Here is a 20,707-nt window from a genome sequence, read left to right as displayed (position 1 = left end):
ACCATGTGTGTAACATAACGTCTGATCTCCACCCGATCGGCTAGGCCGCTTTCCCACATATGCCATATGGGTTGACTTTTCAATTCATAGCTAATATCAATCACATCCCAAATAAGGGTAATAATCACAATCCATCACAATCCACCCCTACACCGGCACGTGTAGTTTCGGGTGTGGGCCTTATGACCCACACTTCCTCGGTTTGCTAATGATACTCCCAAAACTATTTTTTGCTTTTGCACACTAAGGTAGTATAATTATAAATATATTCACCTCATTATATTTCACATTGTATTAACCTTCATTAGTATTTTCAACCACTCAAAACAACAATATTTCGTTGGCTCTTTTGGCCATTCACAAGATTCTTTATTCATTGCACGACGGTCATATTTCATATTCTACACTTTATTTTCTTTACTTTCAAAGATCACCATCAAACATCAACATATAGAATATTCCGTAAATCAGAACTTTAAGTTTATTAGTAATGAACACTTTAACCATAATGAATTCCTTTCCAAGAAATGGAGTAAAATGGTTGGCAATCGCAGCACGAGTTAGAAGCATAAACGAGTAACACATCTTTTAATCTTGAAGTACTTTTTCCAAAAAGGGCAATACACAATGTCAACTCATGAATATATATATATATATATATATATATATATATATAAAAGAGCTAACGACACATTGGAAACATTTACAAAGCATAGCATTAGTTAAAACAACCACGTTTGGGCACAAGTATAACTCTCATTGTTGGCACGATGGCCACACTTTTAATCTCCGACCCCTTTCCTTCACTTTCAAGCATCCTTATTGATTATTAACAACAAGGTGTTTAATTCAAGACTTTAGATACACATTTGAGCAACTAACCAAATTGAGGGTCTTAGACACATGTGATTTGTTACACAATTCGACATCCTAGTTTTTATTAGAATCACGCTTCAAATCATAACATATTAACACACAACCCATGTTTAATCGCCTTCTCAAATAGTAACTCAACAAAGAAGAACGTTTGGAATACAATTTGAACGCATATATCTTTTGACACAAGGCTTGTTCGGAATAATCAATTTCTAATGAGCAACGCGGGACTTACAAGGCCATTGTTGGGTTAAATTCTAAAAGAGGAGTTTAGCCAACATACCTTGTTTGAGCTTTCCTTAAGTTACTACAATGTACCAACACTTCTAGCAATAACAATCTATAGGAAGATAGCGAAAATCGGATAATAATTAGAAGGATTCACATGGTTTAACTCTCTTAGGAATTTTGCAAAATAGACTACAAAGCTCTACAATGGTAATCCCTTCCTCCCTCAACCAATTTCAACAAGAAACTAACTAAAATGGTTCATTAATCCCACACACTACAACCTATGGTCACATGCATGGCCTATTTCTAACCCCCACAATATACTAGAACTCATAACCTCTTGCATGAAAGCTTAGAAGTAGGACTTACCCGTATAGATGATAATCTAGTGATTGGTTTCCTTGATTCTTGAAGGCTGGTGCAAGATTGGATGATTAGAGTATTAGGTTTCCTCCTTCTCTCTCTAAAATACTCTTACCTCTCTCTAAAATCACCAGGTAATCGCCCCAAAATAAGCCCCAAAGGCTATTTATCAAAATGGGGTCAGATTATAAAAATAAGAAAATAGACCCTCCGAACTCAGGTCTGCGGTCGTAGAATGGATCGCATAACAGGTATGGGATCTGCACAAAGGACCATGAAACTAATGCCCAAAAACTGGGCTGCTCTGGACCGGTCTGCGACAAGTCTGCGGTCCGCAGACCACTTATGCGGCCATAGAATGGGCCGAAGAATCAGCCAATAAATTTTCCTCATGCTGACTCTGCGATAAAAGTACGGACCACGAAATAGTTATGCGATCGTACAATGGACCGCGAAACAATCCTCAAAATGCAACAACTCCCTGCTCAACTCTACGACGCTTATGCGGCCCACAGAATGGATCTGCGATCGTGAATCTGACCGCATAAATGGCCCTTCAGCAAAAAAGAAATGCCCCCAACACCTTGATGCATTCTTCAACTCAAAAAGTCTGTACCGCGACGAGCTTGCGAGCTGTGAAGAATTTCTACAACCCTCAAACACATAAGCCTACCTCGACACCACAAAACCTTAAATTCCTTGGCAACGTTTTCGGGGCCTTACATTTGATTTATTCTTCACATTAATGGAATGAGGCTACGTTGGCACAAATTGTCTTCAAGTCTACTTGTCTCTTAGGCCTACCTTGGGCATAACGAGGTCCCCAAATTAGGACATGAACTATTACATGTCTTACATGTTACCTGTTTAAATATTTCAAGACTCTTTTATTTCATCTTACTAACTTGGCTACCTTTTGGTTTTCTTTCTCTTGATTATTCCCATTCCCAAAGGTTGGTTCATGCATTCTAGCGACATCAGCATATCACACCAGATCTAGAGGTCCACCACCTCCTCCTCTACCTAATGACATCAAAATCAAGGGCAAAGGAAAGACAGACGATTTGAGTGGTAATAGAAAAGACAATGCTCCCATAGAAGAGAATGTAGAGACTTCAAAAGGAAGAAGTACACCAGGACAGAATGAACTAGTTCTGTGGTTAGATCAGAAGATTTTGGAGTTACAAGGCAAAATCGAGCAGGTCTGCAACCTCGCAAACCTCTCCCTTACCTTGAACATCCCTAACATCAATCATCAGAATGCTACCACTCAAAACCATGCACCACCCCAAAACCCACAACCTCAAAATCCATCACCCCTAGCTCCGCAAAACCCCCTACTACACATCAATACCACAACCCCGAACCCACCCTCCCCAAAACCTTAACCCTCCACCATTACAAACTCCTCAGCAACACCACTATAATATAACCAAATATCCGCAAACCGCCACCCACCATACCCCTAGGAACATGCCACAACCTACCCCCGATCCACCCCCGTTCCACCCCAGACCTCAATCAATCTCAAGTCCCAGGAACACACCAAGGCAACCCTATATATGTGGAAATTTTACCACATACCCCACAACAAACACTACACCTACCTGAACTAATCGAGAAGGAAATGCTCATCCGGAATATGGCTGAAGTGTTAAAAAAGTTATTCGGAAGGGTCCAGAGCGTCGAGGGAGGGAAAGGTATCAAGGGATTAAATTATGAAAATTTGTGTATCCAGCCAGACGTGGAGCTACTGGAGGGTTACAAACCTAAAAAGTTTGAGATGTTTGATGGCACCGGTGATCCCAAGGTGCATTTAAGGACTTACTGTGATAAATTCATGGGAGTAGGCAAGAACGAGCAGATATGAAGTTGTCCATGCGAAGTCTCACTAGGGATGCATTATCCTGGTACATCAGTCAGAACCGAAAGATTGGGTAAGTATGGCATCCGACTATATGGACAGATTCAGGTTCAATACAGAAAATGCACTAGACATTTTCTATATACAAAACCTCAAAAAGAAACCCACAGACACCTTCCGTGAGTATGCTAACCGTTGGAGATCGAAAGCTCCCAAAGTGAGTCCGCCGCTAGAAGAGGAAAAATGAATAAGTTTTTCATCAGAGCTTAGGATCCGCAGTACTATGAGAGATTGATAGTCATAGAAAATCATAAATTATCTGACATCATCAAGTTGGGAGAAAGAATCGAGGAGGGCCTCAAGAGTGGTATGGTTACCAACCTTGAAGCTCCACATGCTACCATTAAAGCCTTTCAATCTAGAGGTATTTCAAAGAAGAATGAAGTGGGTGCCGTGATGGTTGCCCAAGATCCTAAGTCTCCCCTCACCTATTAAACACCTCTACCAGCATATCAGCCTTCACCGCCCAAATTACCATTACCCTGCTACCACCTACCATACATACAATACCCAACCAGCATACTACCACTCATCTCCCCTACTTATCAGAACTATCCAAAACCTCGACCAAACTTTGACCACAAAAATCCTAGAAAATACACCCCTATTGCTGAACCCATAGCCCAATTGTATGAGAGATTGAATGCCACCAGTTATGTCACTCTCATTCTTGCAGTTGCTATTGAAAATCCTTCTCAGCGAGTCAACCCCAAAAAGACTTTTACCTATCACTCAGACATGGAGGTATATACTATCGAGGAATGTCGCATGCTAAAAGACAAGATCCATACATTGATTGACACCAAGGTAATACAAGCAAAAGAATCTGCACCGAACGTTAGCAATAACCCCCTTCTGATCACAGGGGTGAGGGAGTAAATGTGATTGAGACTAATGAAGAATGGTACCAGGAAAGATTCATCGGTCTTATCTGAGAGGGAGACACTTATATGACATCCCCTGTCACACTCTCGCTGATTGTGGTGCAAACTAAGACGCCTTTCGAGGTTGAGGTGGCCATATCTAGGCCGTTGTTCATTGTTATGGTAGCTCCATCGCCGTCCTACAAACCTGACGTTATTCCATGGGATTATTTGGAATAGGCAAGAAGGAAAGGAATAGCCAAGATGGAAGAAATGGGTGCCGCCCAAGGAATGACTAGAGCATACAAGGTCTACACACCTGAAAATCTCGGGGGAACTAGCAAAGAGACCACACTGAGACCAACTGTTATGGAGCCCACTGAGACCAACTGTTATGGAGATGGGAACTGATGATCTTTGGAAGAAGGTAAAAGCAATGGAGTATTTATTGATTGATCACCTAAACAAAACTCCCGCTCAAATATCCATCTTGTCATTTTTAAAAAATTCAGACGCACATAAGAACACCTTGATGAAGGTGTTAAGTAAAGCCTACGTACCTGATGGTATCACTAGTGGAGAGATGGAAAACATGGTGGGACATGTGTTGGAGACGCACAAGATCACCTTCCATGAAGATGAGTTGCCGCCGGAAGGGTTGAGTCATAACAAAGCATTACACATCACCGTACAGTATGAAGACAAATTCGTTGCTCGAATTTTGATTGATGGAGGTTCAAGTGTGAACATATGCCCTCAGACTAGTCTGAAAAGATTGGGTATAGGTATACCAGAGATACGGATGGGAAGTATGATCGTGAAAGCGTTCGATGGGTACCGAAGAGCTACTATTGGAGAGATTATCCTAGATCTGAAGATAGGCCCGACCATGTTTGATGTCGAGTTCCAGGTGTTGGATATCTCTACCACCTATAATCTATTATTGGGATGACCATGGATAAACATCGTTGAGTAGTTGTTTATACTTTGCATCAAGCCGTGAAGTTTGAGTGGAATCATTAAGAGGTGGTTATCCACGGGGATGGAAGCAATCCTACATATACCAACCAGACTGTACCAGTAGTTGAGAACAGAAGAAACTTAGAAGGAAAAACATTCCACATCATTGATCAGGTAAATACGATCGAGAAAGGACGATGGTGGAACAACAAGGTGCTAAGAATGTTATTATGGTTAGGATTTGAAACAGACAAGAGTCTTGGTCCTAAGCTTCAAGGGATAACAGAACCGATACGACCATGCACTCAGGGCACAATCTCTAGTCTCGGGTATGAATACACTGTGCAAGAATATAATGAATGGTCACCACCATGGATGGATTTTCCCTGCCCGTTGCCTCAACCCATACCACTACTACACCAGACATTCCACAGAACCGACATGATTTGGAGTTCAAACTAAAATGAGATCTTGGCTGGCATGAGGAACATGTTCCTAAACGAGGAAGATATGGATTGCAGTCTAATATTGGAGGAGGAGGAGGAGGAGGAAGAACTTACTCTCCAGACAGTGGGAGATGGAATTGTTCTCAGGAACTGGACCGCTGCACCATCTCGGGCTCGCCGAGCACCTGGGTAGCTTTGGCAATACTAGCATGATTTTCTTAATATTATTTTCTAGCATTTAAGACATTTTCGTATTTTGTTTTGAAATAAATACTCGAGGCATCGAGTCGTATTTGTCTGACATTTTTAAGTTTTAATTAATGCATCATTTCTTTTCGTTTATTTATATTATTATCTTCCTGCATTTTTTTTAGCATAATTATTACCTATCCTATTGAATCTACAACTATGACATGTAATAAGATAACGCAACACGATGAGAGTGATTTAGAAGAATGGGAAAATGATGTAATACCTGAGGAAATTGTCAAGGAAGTGGAGGATTTTGAGAACAAACCAAAGTCCAATCTAGAAGAAACTAAGGCGGTTTATTTAGGGGATTCTGAAACAGTCAAAGAAGCTCGCACGAGCATTCATATATCACTGTCAGACAGGGAAGAGTATATCAAATTTTTGAAGGTATATGAAGATATTTTTGCACGATCCTATGATGATAAGATAGGCATGAGCACATCTATAGTGGCCCACAAGCTACCTACCAACCCTACGTGTCCACCAGTAAAGTTAAAACTCAGAAAATTCAAGTCGGACATGAGTTTGAAGATAAAAGAGGAGGTTACCAAGAAAATAAAAGCCAAGGTCCTTCGAGTGGTCATGTATCCAACCTGGTTAGCCAATATTGTGTCGGTACCGAAGAAAGGCGGAAAAGTCAAGGTGTGTGTTGACTATCGAGATTTGAACAAATCAAGTCCTAAAGATGATTTTCCATTGCCCAAAATACACATAATGATCAATAACTGCGTCAACCATGAACTTCCATCCTTTGTTGATTTCTTCGCAGGGTACCACCAGATTTAGATGGACGAAGAGGATGCAAAAAAGACAGCCTTCATTACGCTATGAGGAGTATACTGCTACAAGATAATGCCGTTTGGTCTGAAGAACATCGGGGAAACCTACATGAGAGCCATAACCACTCTCTTTCATGATATGATACACAAGGAAATAGAGGTGTACGTGGATGATGTCATCATCAAGTCTAAGAAGAGCTCGAATCACATAACAGACCTGAGAAAGTCTTTCGACTGACTAAGAAAGTACAATCTGAAGTTGAATCCTACAAAATGTACTTTCGGAGTCCCTGCGGGGAAGTTACTAGGTTTCATCATCAGTTGTCATGGCATCGATTTAGACCTGTCAAAGATCAAAGACATTCAGGATCTGTCGTCGCCAAAAAGCAAAAAGAACTTAATGCGTTTCTTGGGCCGTCTTAACTACATCAGCCATTTCATAGCGCAATCGACGATAATATGTGAACCAATCTTCAAGATGTTAAGGAAGGACACTGCAACAAGTTTTACTGAGGAGTGTCAAAAAGCCATCGATAAAATCAAGGAGTATCTATTCAAACCTCCTATGTTGGTCCCACCGGAACCCGGGAGACCTTTATTACTGTACCTGTCTATGTTGGATGGAGCCTTTGGTTGCGTCTTGGGGTAGCATGATGAGACCGGAAGGAAGGAGAAAGTAATATACTATCTGAGTAAGAATTCCATAACTTACAAAGCTCGGTATTCTCTATTAGAACATATCTGTTACGTCCTGACATGGATAGCCCAGAAGTTGAGGCATTATTTCTATGCATATACCACATACCTAATATCAAGAATGGATCCTCTAAAGTACATTTTCCAGAAGTCTATGCTTACGGGCAAGCTAGCAAAGTGGCAGATATTACTAAGCGAGTTCGACATCATCTACGTGATTCAGAAAGAAGCCAAGGGTCAGGCGTTGGACGATCACATGGCAGAAAATCCTATGGGCAGGGGATATGAATCATTAAAACGTATTTTCCTGACGAGGAAGTGTCCTTCATAGGAGAAGATATTGTCGAGGCATATAACGGTTGGAGGATGTTCTTCGACGGAGCCGTAAACTTCAAAGAAGTGGGTATTAGAGTTGTCTTAGTATCAAAAACCGGTCAGCAAGTATTGGCCAAACTTAGGTTCCCATGTACCTATAATATGGAAATATACGAGGCTTGCATTCTGAGAGTCAGATTGGCTATCGGCATGAATATCCAAGAATTATTGGTAATCGGATATTCTGATTTACTAATAAATTAGGTACTCGGAGAATAGACCACTAAGAATACCAAGATATTGCCATACTTACACTGTATGCAGGATTTGATTAAGAGGTTCTCAAAGATAAAGTTCAAGCATGTTCCCAGAATTTAGAACGAGTTCGTGGATGCACTAGACACCCTGTATTCCATGATACAACATCCAAACAAGAACTACATTGATCCCATCCCAATAGAGATTCGCAAACAGGCTGCTTATTGTGCTCACATCGAAGAAGAGTTCGATGGGAATCCTTGGTTTCACAATATCAAGGATTACTTGGAGAAAATAGAATACCCACAAAACGCTACACACACTCAGAAGCGCACGCTTTGGAGGTTAGCTAACATTTCTTTATAGTGGAGGAATTATGTACAGAAGGACTCTCGACTTGGGATTGCTAAGATGTGTCGATGCCTAGAAGTTGGAAGTTTATTTGTTCATTAGTCTTGAATTGGGGTGCGATTCATGATTTCGATGTTGTTTGATATTATTTAAGGCTTCGACTAAGTTCGTATCATGTTTTAGGACCTGTTGGTGTGTTTAGATGGGGTCCTAGGGGCCTCAGGTGTGTTTCGGATCAAGTTCGGACTCATTTTGGACTTGGAGGAGTTGCTGATTTCTGGGCATCTAGTTTCATCTTTCACGATCGCGAAGATAGGGACGCGATCGCAAAGGGTCAATTCTGGCAGGTGGGATTTTGTTCAATGCATTTGTGAGGTAAAGAACGCAATCGTGAAGCTTTGTTTGTTTGTGCAACGCGAACGCGGGTGAGGGGACACGTTCGCGAAGAAGGAAGGGTAGGCTTGGGAAGTTCACGCATTTGTCCATCGTGATCGTATAGGTGTTGCTGATTGGGCATCGTGTTCGCGACTTGGTCATCGCGTTCACGTAGAAGGATTTTCCTACTAGAGAATTTTGTTCTTCGCGATCGCGAGGGACTTTCTGAGATCGCGAAGGGTAATAACCGGGCAGAAGGTTTTAAAATCTCATTTCGAGGGTTAGAGTTAGTATTTCATATTTTGAGTTGTAGAGCTAGAGTTTGGGAGATTTTGCAGGGGATTTTCACGTCTTTGATCGGGGCAAGTATTGTTGAATCGGATTTGTCAATAAATCATTATTTCATCTTTGTCTTTGCATTTAATTAGTGAATTAAAGTGAAGAAATGGGGATTTTGTGGAAACTTTCAAAAATGAAATATGGAGGTTTAAGGGTTGATTTGTGGTTGGAATTGGATGATTTTGGTATAGTTGGACTCATAATTTAATAGGTGTTCGAAATTTGTTAATTTTGTCGGGTTTCGAGTGCGAGCTCAGGGTTAAATTTTGACTTGAGTTAAAGATCTTAGATTTATCTTTTAGAATCACTTCCTATAGCTTGTATTGATAGTATTACGTTATTTTATCTAGATTCGAGCCTTCCGGAGGTTGATATGCACGGGAAGAGCTTGTTAGTAGAGTGATTTGTTTTGCTTGAGGTAAGTATCTTATCTAAACTAGTTGACGCACTAATTGCCAGAATTATTTGTGATAACTACGTGCTATGAGTGGCGCGTATGTGTGGGGTTGAGCCCATATGCGTGCACCAGGGTACTATTTACATGCTCGGGGTAATATTTAGGCTATGTCATGCCTTGAATTGATTGTTAAGTTTCAACTGAGATGTTTCTCCTATTTGTACCCCTCTGTGAGCTATTTGTACCACGTTGAGGTTTCATTGAGATTACTTTCCCGGTTGGAACTGATAAATTGCTATCCCATGATGAAATTATCTGTTTTATATATGATAGCACACATTGCACATGCCTACACTATAGCATGCTAGATATACCAGTCTAGGAGTATGAGATTGGTAATCATTGATCATGTACATGTATTCTCGTACCTTTGCTTTCTCTGTGTTATAAGCTACACTGGTCCGCTGTGACCTAGCCAGGTAGATTGTGATTGTTGGCAGTGAGTTGTCCATACGGTTCACATTATTCGCACGTGAGTTATCCATGCAACACGTTATTTGTCCGTGCGGATCTAGATATTGATAATATTAGCACGTGAGTTATCCGTGCACCATGTGAGTTGTCTGTGCAGTTTATATTATTAGCACGTGAGTTGTCCGTGCAGCACGTGAGATGTCCGTTCAGCATATGGATACAGATCTATCCCCCTAGGTTCACACTGTGATGTTTCTCTCTTGATGGTGTATACGCAGATATTAAGGAAAGTCTGGCTAGTGTTGTTTGGAATTGCATTTCATCTCTACTTGCAAATTTCCATGGATTATTATCTCTATATGCTGAACGTTGACTGACCAGAGTATTTGACTAATTGTACACATTCACACACAAATGCTTCTTCATGTGCTTTATGACTTGTTTTTATTATTGTTCTGTACTTGTAAAAGAATGACAAAACTTCACAGGTTATAGCAAGTATCATTTATAGTTCTTGCTTCTTTTACCTCGTTAAGGTTAGTTACGATAGTTATTGAGTACATTGGGTCAGTTGTACTCATACTATACTCTACACTTAATTGTGCCGATCCAGGTGTGAGACCAGTTATCAGTGGTAGATTTACTTATTGGACCCAGCTTCGAGAGGTGAGGTAGAGCTGCTATCTTGGCCACAGTCTTGACTTGTCTTTTCTTATGTACTGTTGTTTCAGTTCAGACAGTATTGCTATTTAGTTTTCAGAACTATATTCCGATGTAGATCTTATGACTCCATATTTACTAGTTTCTGGGGATTTACCTTTTATTGGCAGTATTTTGTTATATTGAGGTTTTAGAATTATGCTATTTCTATGATAATTGTTCTGGTTCTTTATTGTTATGTTTTGGCTTTCCTAGCCGGTGTGTTAGGAGCCATCGCAATGGGTTGAGATTTTGGGTCGTGATAAGTTGGTATCAAAGCCCTAGGTTCATAGGTATTACAAGTCATGGGCAAGTTTAGTAGAGTCTTGCGGATCGGTAGAGAGATGTCTGGCTTTCTCTTCGAGAAGCTACCGAACTGTTAGGAAAACTTCACTTTCTTGTATTATTATCGTGCAGACTTGTTATGTCCAAAGGTTAAACTTGAATCTTCTATTCTCTCACATATGGCGAGGACACATGCGGTCGGATCAAGTGGAAGGCCACCAGTACCACTAGCTAGGGCCGCGAGAGATCGGGGCCACAGTAGAGGCCAAGGTATGGCTCATACTATATCCAGAGCAACATCTGTGGACCCATAAGTTGCTCCAGCTCAGGAGTAGGTGCCAGATGTGATTGAGCCGATGGGACCAGCTTAGGCACCAGTAGTGTCCGTTGTGATTCTTGGCCTTTAGGAGGCCTTAACCTAGATTTTGACTGTGTGCACGAGCTTGGCTCAGGCAGTTTCAGTTCCATCTGCACCAGCCACTTCACAAGCTGGAGGAGGTGCCTAAACTCCTGCCGCTCGTACTCCAGAGCAGCTAGATCAGGGACTCCAAACATAGGGTGTACTGCCAGTTCAGCCGATTGCTGCCGATAGGGCCGCGGTCGGTCCCCATATGAGTGATGAGGAGTAGAAGAGAGTGGAGCAGTTTGGGAGGCTTAAGCCTCCAGAGTTCAGTGGAGCAGAGTCGGAGGATGCTCAGGATTCTATAGACCAATGTTAGTAGATCCTTCGCACAACGAGTATTTTGGACATCGCTGGGGTTTTATTTACTACTTTTCAACTGACGGGGTAAGCTTACCGATGGTGGAAGGTTTATGAGTTGAAAAAGTCAGCCGATGCGGTGCCACTTACATGGCATGAGTTCTCACTTCTCTTCCTAGTGAAGTTTGTCCCACAGACTCGCAAAGAGGAGTTGCGTAGGTAGTTTGAGCAGCTACGCTAGAAGGATATGACCATGACTCAGTATGAGATGAGGTTTTCAGAGTTGGATCGTCATGTGGTATGGTTGGTTCCCACTGAGAGGGAGAAGATTAGGAGGTTCATTGATGGCCTCAACTATGGATTACACTTCATTATGGCTTGAGGTTGTGGTAGGTACGAGGTTTGACGAGTTGGTCGATATTGCTAGATGCTTAGAGCGTCTGAAGATAGCGATATTTGTTGTGCATCCCTCGTCGATATTTTTGACAACGTTGTATCATTTATTCCTAGATCCAATGAAAAATTGTAAGTCGAGGGAAGGTTGGTTCGTGCTTTTGATTCCTTATTTTGTCCTTTCTCTTATCTTGACGCCTTGTGCTTGAGTCATCATGGGTAGCATCCGACCATTACAGAATTGGAAATTTTGAAGATATGCATTTGCGATAAATTATTTGTAAGAAAATGCAGCTTTAAAAGATAATGCATAAAATATATAATTTAGTCGAATCATAGGCCGTGACATGCTTTGAGACATTGTGACATCCTTATCTTGAAATTTTGAGGACTCCCTCAAAATTCTGCCCCAATTTTGATGTATACTTACAGCAGTACTCTTTTGGTGATCCTTGACGTAATGAGATTGACGAAACTCAAAATCTTGCCCCAGTTTCTGACCATAGAGGGGAATGAAGATTTTATAATAATGTGACCGAACCTACAAGGCTTCTTACGTATCCTTTCTTAAATGGGAATCAGGTGAAGCATAGTTCATGTTACATCAAAGAAAGTGCAAATACAATCTCAAACATAATATCTCTTGACGGCGTCCAAATTGATAGGTTTTCACCATATCTCTCCATCCATTTCTGCAAGTATGAGTGCTCCTCCCGTCAGCATTCGATGAACTATGTAAGGCCCTTTCCAGTTAGGTGAAAATTTTCCTTTCACTTCATCCTAATGTGGAAAAATCCGCTTCAACACTAATTGCCCCGCTATAAATTGCCCCGGTCTGATCTTTTTGTTGAAAGCCCTTGCCTCTATACTGGTAGAGTTGACTGTGACACATCACGTTCATTCTTTTACCGTTAATAAGAGCCAATTGATCATATCGTCTTTGTACCTATTCTGCATCACTAAGCTCGGCCTCCTGTATGATTCTCAAGGAAGGAATTTCAACCTCGACGGGTATAACAGGTTCGGTACCGTAGACCAATAAATAAGGAGTTGCCCTAGTTGATGTTCGGACCGTGGTGCGGTATTCGAGCAGAGCAAATGGTAGCTTCTCGTGCCACTGTTTGTAATTGTCCACCATCTTCATTAATATCTTCTTAATATTCTTTTTGGCGGCTTCTACGGCTCCATTCATTTGCGGCCTATATGTTGTAGAGTTTCGGTTGATCCTGAATGTTTCACACATGGCTTTCATTAGATCACTATTGAGATTGGCGGCGTTGTTGGTAATGATTGATTCAGGAACCCCGAACCGGTAGACAATACGGTCCCGGACAAAATCTACTACGACCTTCTTAATCACAGCTTTGTAGGAAGCGGCTTCGACCCATTTTGTGAAGTAATCGATGGCTACCAAGATGAATCTGTGCCCATTGAAGGTAGCGGGCTCGATCGGTCCAATGATATCCATGCCCCAGGCGGAGAAAGGCCAGGGTGAACTTGTCGCATTGAGTTCATTGGGAGGCACTCGTATCATATTAGCATGCACCTGACATTGGTAACACTTCTGTACATACTTGATGTAACCAGTTTCCATGGTCATCCAAAAATATCATGTCCTTAATATCCTTTTGGCTAGAACGAACCCATTCATATGAGGTCTGCCGGTTCCGGCGTGTATCTCTTTGAGCAACCTAGATGCTTCCTAACTAATGCCGAATCATACAAAACCAACTCTGATTGACCTCAAATTTTGCTAACAAGTCATAAATGACACAACAAACCTACACCAACTTTCAAAATTAAAATCCGAGCCCTATATCAATAAAGTCAAACTTCTCAACCTTCCAAACCTTCAACTTTCTAACTTTCGCCAATTCAAGACAAAATGACCTACGAACCTCTAAATCAATATCCGGACATACTTCTAAGTCCCAAAAATACCATACAAATCTATTAGAACCATCAAAACTCCATTTCGGAGTTGTCTAAGTTGTCCGGATATATAGAACAGACTGGAGCAGTTTGGGAGGCTTAACCCTCCAGAGTTCAGTGGAGCAGAGTCGGAGGATGCTCAGGATTCTATAGACCAATGTTAGCATATCCTTCGCATAACAAATATTTTGGACATCGCTGGGGTTTTATTTACTAATTTTCAACTGACGGGGGCAGCTTACCGATGGTGGAAGGCTTATGAGTTGAAAAAGTAAGCCGATGCGGCGCCACTTACATGGCATGAGTTCTCACTTCTCTTCCTAGTAAATTTTGTCCCACAAACTTGTAAAGAGGAGTTGCGTAGGTAGTTTGAGCAGCTACGCTAGAAGGATATGACCATGACTCAGTATGAGATGAGGTTTTCAGAGTTGGATCGTCACGTGGTATGGTTGGTTCCCACTGAGAGGGAGAAGATTAGGAGGTTCATTGATGGCCTCAACTATGGATTACACTTCATTATGGCTTGAGGTTGTGGTAGGTACGAGGTTTGACGAGGTGGCCGATATTGCTAGATGCTTAGAGCGTCTGAAGATAGCGATATTTGTTGTGAAGTAATCGATGGCTACCAAGATGAATCTGTGCCCGTTGGAGGTAGCGGGCTCGATCGGTCCAATGATATCCATGCCCCAGGCGGAGAAAGGCCAGGGTGAACTTGTCGCATTGAGTTCATTGGGAGGCACTCGTATCATATTAGCATGCACCTGACATTGGTAACACTTCTGTACATACTTGATGTAATAAGTTTCCGTGGTCATCCAAAAATATCATGTTCTTAATATCCTTTTGGCTAGAACGAACCCATTCATATGAGGTCTGCCGGTTCCGGCGTGTATCTCTTTGAGCAACCTAGATGCTTCCTAACTAATGCCGAATCATACAAAACCAACTCCGATTGACCTCAAATTTTGCTAACAAGTCATAAATGACACAATAGACCTACACCAACTTTCAAAATTAAAATCCGAGCCCGATCTCAATAAAGTCAAACTTCTCAACCTTCCAAACCTTCAACTTTCTAACTTTCGCCAATTCAAGACAAAACGACCTACGAACCTCTAAATCAATATCCGGACATACTTCTAAGTCCCAAAACCACCATACAAATCTATCAGAACCATCAAAACTCCATTTCGGAGTCGTCTAAGTTATCCGGATATATAGAAGAGACTGGAGCAGTTTGGGAGGCTTAAGCCTCCAGAGTTCAGTGGAGCAGAGTCGGAGGATGCTCAGGATTCTATAGACCAATGTTAGCAGATCCTTCGCATAACGAATATTTTGGACATCGCTGGGGTTTATTTACTACTTTTCAACTGACGGGGGAAGCTTACCGATGTTGGAAGGCTTATGAGTTGAAAAAGTCAGCCGATGTGGCACCACTTGCATGGCATGAGTTCTCACTTCTCTTCCTAGTGAAGTTTGTCCCACAAACTCGCAAAGAGGAGTTACGTAGGTAGTTTGAATAGCCACGCTAGAAGGATATGACCATGACTTAGTATGAGATAAGGTTTTCAGAGTTGGATCATCACGTGGTATGGTTGGTTCCCACTGAGAGGGAGAAGATTAGGAGGTTCATTGATGGCCTCAACTATGGATTACACTTCATTATGGCTTGAGGTTGTGGTAGGTACGAGGTTTGACGAGGTGGTCGATATTGCTAGATGCTTAGAGCGTCTGAAGATAGCGATATTTGTTGTGATGTAATCGATGACTACCAAGATGAATCTGTGCCCGTTGGAGGTAGCGGGCTCGATTGGGCCAATGATATCCATGCCCCAGGCGGAGAAAGGCCAGGTGAAATTGTCGCATTGAGTTCATTGGGAGGCACTCGTATCATATTAGCATGCACCTGACATTGGTAACACTTTTGTACATACTTGATGTAATAAGTTTCCATGGTCATCCAAAAATATCATGTCCTTAATATCCTTTTGGCTAGAACGAACCCATTCATATGAGGTCTGCAGGTTCCGGCGTGTATCTCTTTGAGCAACCTAGATGCTTCCTAACTAATGCCGAATCATACAAAACCAACTCCGTTTGACCTCAAATTTTGCTAACAAGTCATAAATGACACAACAGACCTACACCAACTTTCGAAATTAAAATCCGAGCCCGATATCAATAAAGTCAAACTTCTCAACCTTCCAAACCTTTAACTTTAACTTTCGCCAATTCAAGACAAAACGACCTACGAACCTCTAAATCAATATCCGGACATACTTCTAAGTCCCAAAACCACCATACAAATCTATCAAAATCATCAAAACTCCATTTTGGAGTCGTCTACACAAAAGTCAACATCCGGTTAAATCTTTCAACTTAAGCTTCCAACCTTGGGACCAAATATCCCTATTCACTCTGAAACATCCTCAGAACCAAACCAACCATCTGACAAGTCATATAACAACAAATGAACATAAAGAAGCAAAGAATGAGGGAACGGGGCTACAAAACTACCTTAATAATAGTATAAAAAAAAGAGGGAAAATTAAAGGACTTAAATCGTATTACCTCATCTCTCTAACTTAGTCAATCGGAGCTCCTCTACCATATTAAATTGGTGTTAATCAAGGTTCATAACTCAAAAATTGGCTATTCAAAAAGGAGGATTCCTCCCATGTAGCTTCTCTTTGGTGCCAAATTTGCCCATTGAACAAGTACTTCAACCACAACTCGGTTCTTCTCTTTGACCATCCTTTGCTCCAAAATCTGCAAAGGCTCTGCTGGCATCTGGTTGTCTATGGTGCATAAGGCAGATCTTGGGTTGCAATTTTTTTTTCATATTTTTCAACTGTGAGACGTGAAATATATAGTGTATTTTGGATCCAATTGGCAATTTGAGTTCATAGGCTACTTTTTCAATCTTTTGAATTATCTCATATGGGCTAAAGTACCCAGCTGACAACTTTGAATTCTCGCCAAAAAACTACTAAGATTGTTGGTAAGGATGTAAATACAAAAACTACACAATCCCCAGTTTCAAAGCTTCGTACTTTTCTCTTCCCATCGGCATAAACCTTCATTATTGCTTGTGCTTTTGTGATATTATTCTAAAAACTTTGGACATCGGTTGTCTCTCTCTTAGCACCAGATCAGTCGCATCCAACTTAGATCTAGCAATCAAGTCAAATGTAGGTTGTGGGGGGGGGGGGTCGTAGCCATACAAGGCTCGAAAAAGGTTCATTCCAATAGCCGATTAAAAGTTAGAATTGTACCAAAAACCAGTGAGGGCCAGCCATTTACTGGGCTTGCTTCCAGTTATGAATCAGAGGTTTGTCTCCAAATACCTATTTAACCTTTCGGACTATCCACCGATTTGAGTGTGGTACTAACACATTATCGAAGGAATTGGCCAAAACTATGATGCATGAAAGCTTGAAAACTGACTAGTGCATTGGTCAACCCAAAGAGCATCATTCTGAATTTCCAAATCCCATGGTGGATTCAAAATACTATTTTGTACTCATCACCTTTGCGCATTCAAATTTGTTGATAACCTAAAATCCAACTTAGAGTAAAACTTGGCTCCATGAAACTCATCTAATAAGTTTCCCACTACTAGTATGGGATACTTATTTTTCATCGTAGCGTCATTCAATTTGAAATAGTCAACGCACATTCTCCTGTTGGAGTCCTTTTTAACCAAAAGAACCGGAGAGGCAAAATGGATACATTTTTTGTTACTATTTTAGCTTTAAGCATTTCAGCTACTATTTCTTTTTAATTATATTTTTCTGCTCAAAAGAATATCGATAGGGTCTTGTCACGACCCCAATTTCCCTCCGTAGGATGTCATGATGACACCTAATATCTAAGACTATGTAAGCCTAACATTTAATAATACTTGACAAAAATAATCAACAAAATGCTAAAATAAGTCTGATTAACTGATATAAACTCCTGAAATAGAATCTTAACAAATACCTTCCCAAAACCGGTGGAACTAAGCCATAAGCTCTACAGAGTAAGCTAATATGTCTACTACATCACTATCTGAATGAAAATACAATAGGAAGTAAGGAAAAGGAAGGTGACTCCGAGGCATGCGAATGTTGAGCAGGTATACCTTGAAGTCTCTAAGAACAGCAACTCAAATCAACTCTAGCGTTCGGCACAGGCAGACATACCTGGATCTGCACAAGAAATGTGCAGAAGCGTAGTATGAGTATACCACAACGGTACCCAGTAAGTATTAAGTCTAACCTCGCTAGAGTAGTGACGAGGCTAGGCCAAGACACCTACTAGGATAAATTAAAAAGTATGAAAACATAAGAACGATAAATAATGGAAGGCGAAGAATAACTGATACAAAACAAGTTAATAGCATGAACTAATACCGAAAATTTTAAGTATGGAAATAACATAAAGGAAGCAAGTAAAGTGAACCACAATGAGGGTATCCGGACAACAACTGATAGAACAAGGAAGAAACAAAACAACAAGAAGTGTTCCCACCAAAACACTTTGCACCATGAGATAAGCAACAAGAATCACAACACGGTACCGCCTTGTTTACAATAAGAATCACAACCGAGGTACTACCTCGTGTATATATCACAAATCACAACCGAGGTACCGCCTCGTATTCACAATTCACAATTTCAATCACAATCATTCCTTATACCGTCGCGTGAGCCTTACATTTAAATAGGTTTTAAAAATATTTTTCCAGAAATAGCTATACACACTTTAGCCCACCTTATGATGCTGTGTGGCTTCATGTAATTCCCTTACAAGCAACACGCACATAAGTCCCACCTTATACTGTCGTATGCACATTAACCCCAAGCCTTATACTGCCGCATGTGCGTCAATATCACATCACAATAACAACTCGCAGCATAAGTGACCATATATCACAACTTGCCAACAATCAACAATATCAATGTTTCCACAATAATAGCTCATGGCTCCACCACAACGTGTACAAGAATATCAATAACAACAATAAATGTAAAATGCTCAACAAGGAAGATGTTTCAACAATAATAATTTTGCCTCAACGTGATAACGACTTTCACAACTTCAACACCAATAACTCAACAATGAGAGATAATGTATAACCACGATATTAAATAAGAATAACTCTCAATGGAAGAGATAACGTGTAATAATGACTTCAAATAATGGAAATCAACAAGGAAAGAGAAAACATGAACAATAACTTCAAGTAATGATAATTAATAATGAAAGAGATAACACGAACAATAACTTTAAGTAATGATAATTAATAATGAAAGAGATAACACGAACAATAACTTCAAATAGTGATAATCAACAATGAAAGAGATAACATGTAACAATAATAGAGACAAGTTCAACTAAAGCATGAGAGTAATTTATCAATTAAGATGTAGAGCAAGTGTTAATGAAATCATTTAAGGAATGTAAGGATAGACTAAAACAAGTAAGAATAGATCGACTATGAGACTTTAGGACATGATACAACAATTCAATTAAAGCATGGAAAGAGTCTAAGTAGCCTAAACCGGTCAAATACCACGTACAACCCGCGTACCTGATCATCACCTTTCACACATCCTAAGGGGTAGTTCTCTCACACAAAGTTAGACAAGATACTTACCTCAACTAGGCCAATTCAACCCTCAAAAAAAGGTTTACCCCTAAAATTTGCCTCCACACAGCTCAAATCTAACCAAAATCGACTTAATATCAACAAGCAATGCTAGGGAAATCAATTAAAATAGATAAAGCTAAGATCTTTACACTTTTATCAAAAAGTAAACAAAAGTTAAGTCGGGGTTCATCCAGTCAAAACTTGGGTCCAATGGTAGATTCTGACTACCCATGAGTCCATGACCCCACGAGTTCATATATGTGATTAGTTTAAAAATTCGAGTCCAAATCGACTCTCAAACCTCAAATTCTTATTTTTCAAAAACATGATAAAGTTTCACAAATTTTCACTTTGATTCACATGATTTTGATGTTAAAATCTAAGATATATTGATGGAATATGATTAGAAATAGATTAGAATCACTTACCCAAAGTTTGTAGGTGAAAAATCCCCTCTCCAAATCACCTCATACCGAGTCTAGGGTTCAACAATGAGATAATGTATTCAAAAGTCCTGTCTCCCAGCCCTTTGTACCAGTTGCAGTTGTCGTACTTACGACATAGAGATCGAATTTGCGAATACTTGCAATTGCGGACCAGGGCTCACAATTGCAGACCAGGGCTCGTATTTGGGATCCCTGACAGCCTCATGCATAATCGTATTTGCGATAAAAGCCTTCACAATTGCAAAGCTGGGAACCTCGCAAAAGCGAAAAAATGTTCGCAAATGCGAACTAAGGAAAAATCTGACAGACTTCGCAAATGCGAAGGGGAAGTCACAATTGCGACATCTGAGCCCCCACTGTCACCTTCACAATTGCAATGTTGGTGCTCGCAATTGCGACACCTGAGCACCGGCAGCACCGGCAGTTCAAATTCAACTCAAACCCTTCTGAAACATGTCTAAAACTCGTCCGAGTCCTCGGGGCTCCAAACTAACATCCACACAAGTCTAAAAATATCATACGAACTCACTCGCACGATAAAAACACAAAAATAACATATAAAACTACAAATTGAACACTCAAATGCATAAGTTTCAAAGTAAATTTCAATAACTTCTAGAATTGCAACAAGACGTCTGAATCCTACCAATTCAAGTCCAAATGATGCCAAATTTTGCAGGCAAGTTCTAAATAGCTTAACGGACCTATTCCAAGT

This window comes from Nicotiana tomentosiformis, chromosome 4 (genome assembly GCF_000390325.3).
Source record: "Nicotiana tomentosiformis chromosome 4, ASM39032v3, whole genome shotgun sequence".
Lineage (NCBI taxonomy): Eukaryota > Viridiplantae > Streptophyta > Magnoliopsida > Solanales > Solanaceae > Nicotiana > Nicotiana tomentosiformis.
The sequence above is the reverse complement of the archived record's forward strand: the minus strand, read 5'-3'. Positions refer to the sequence as shown.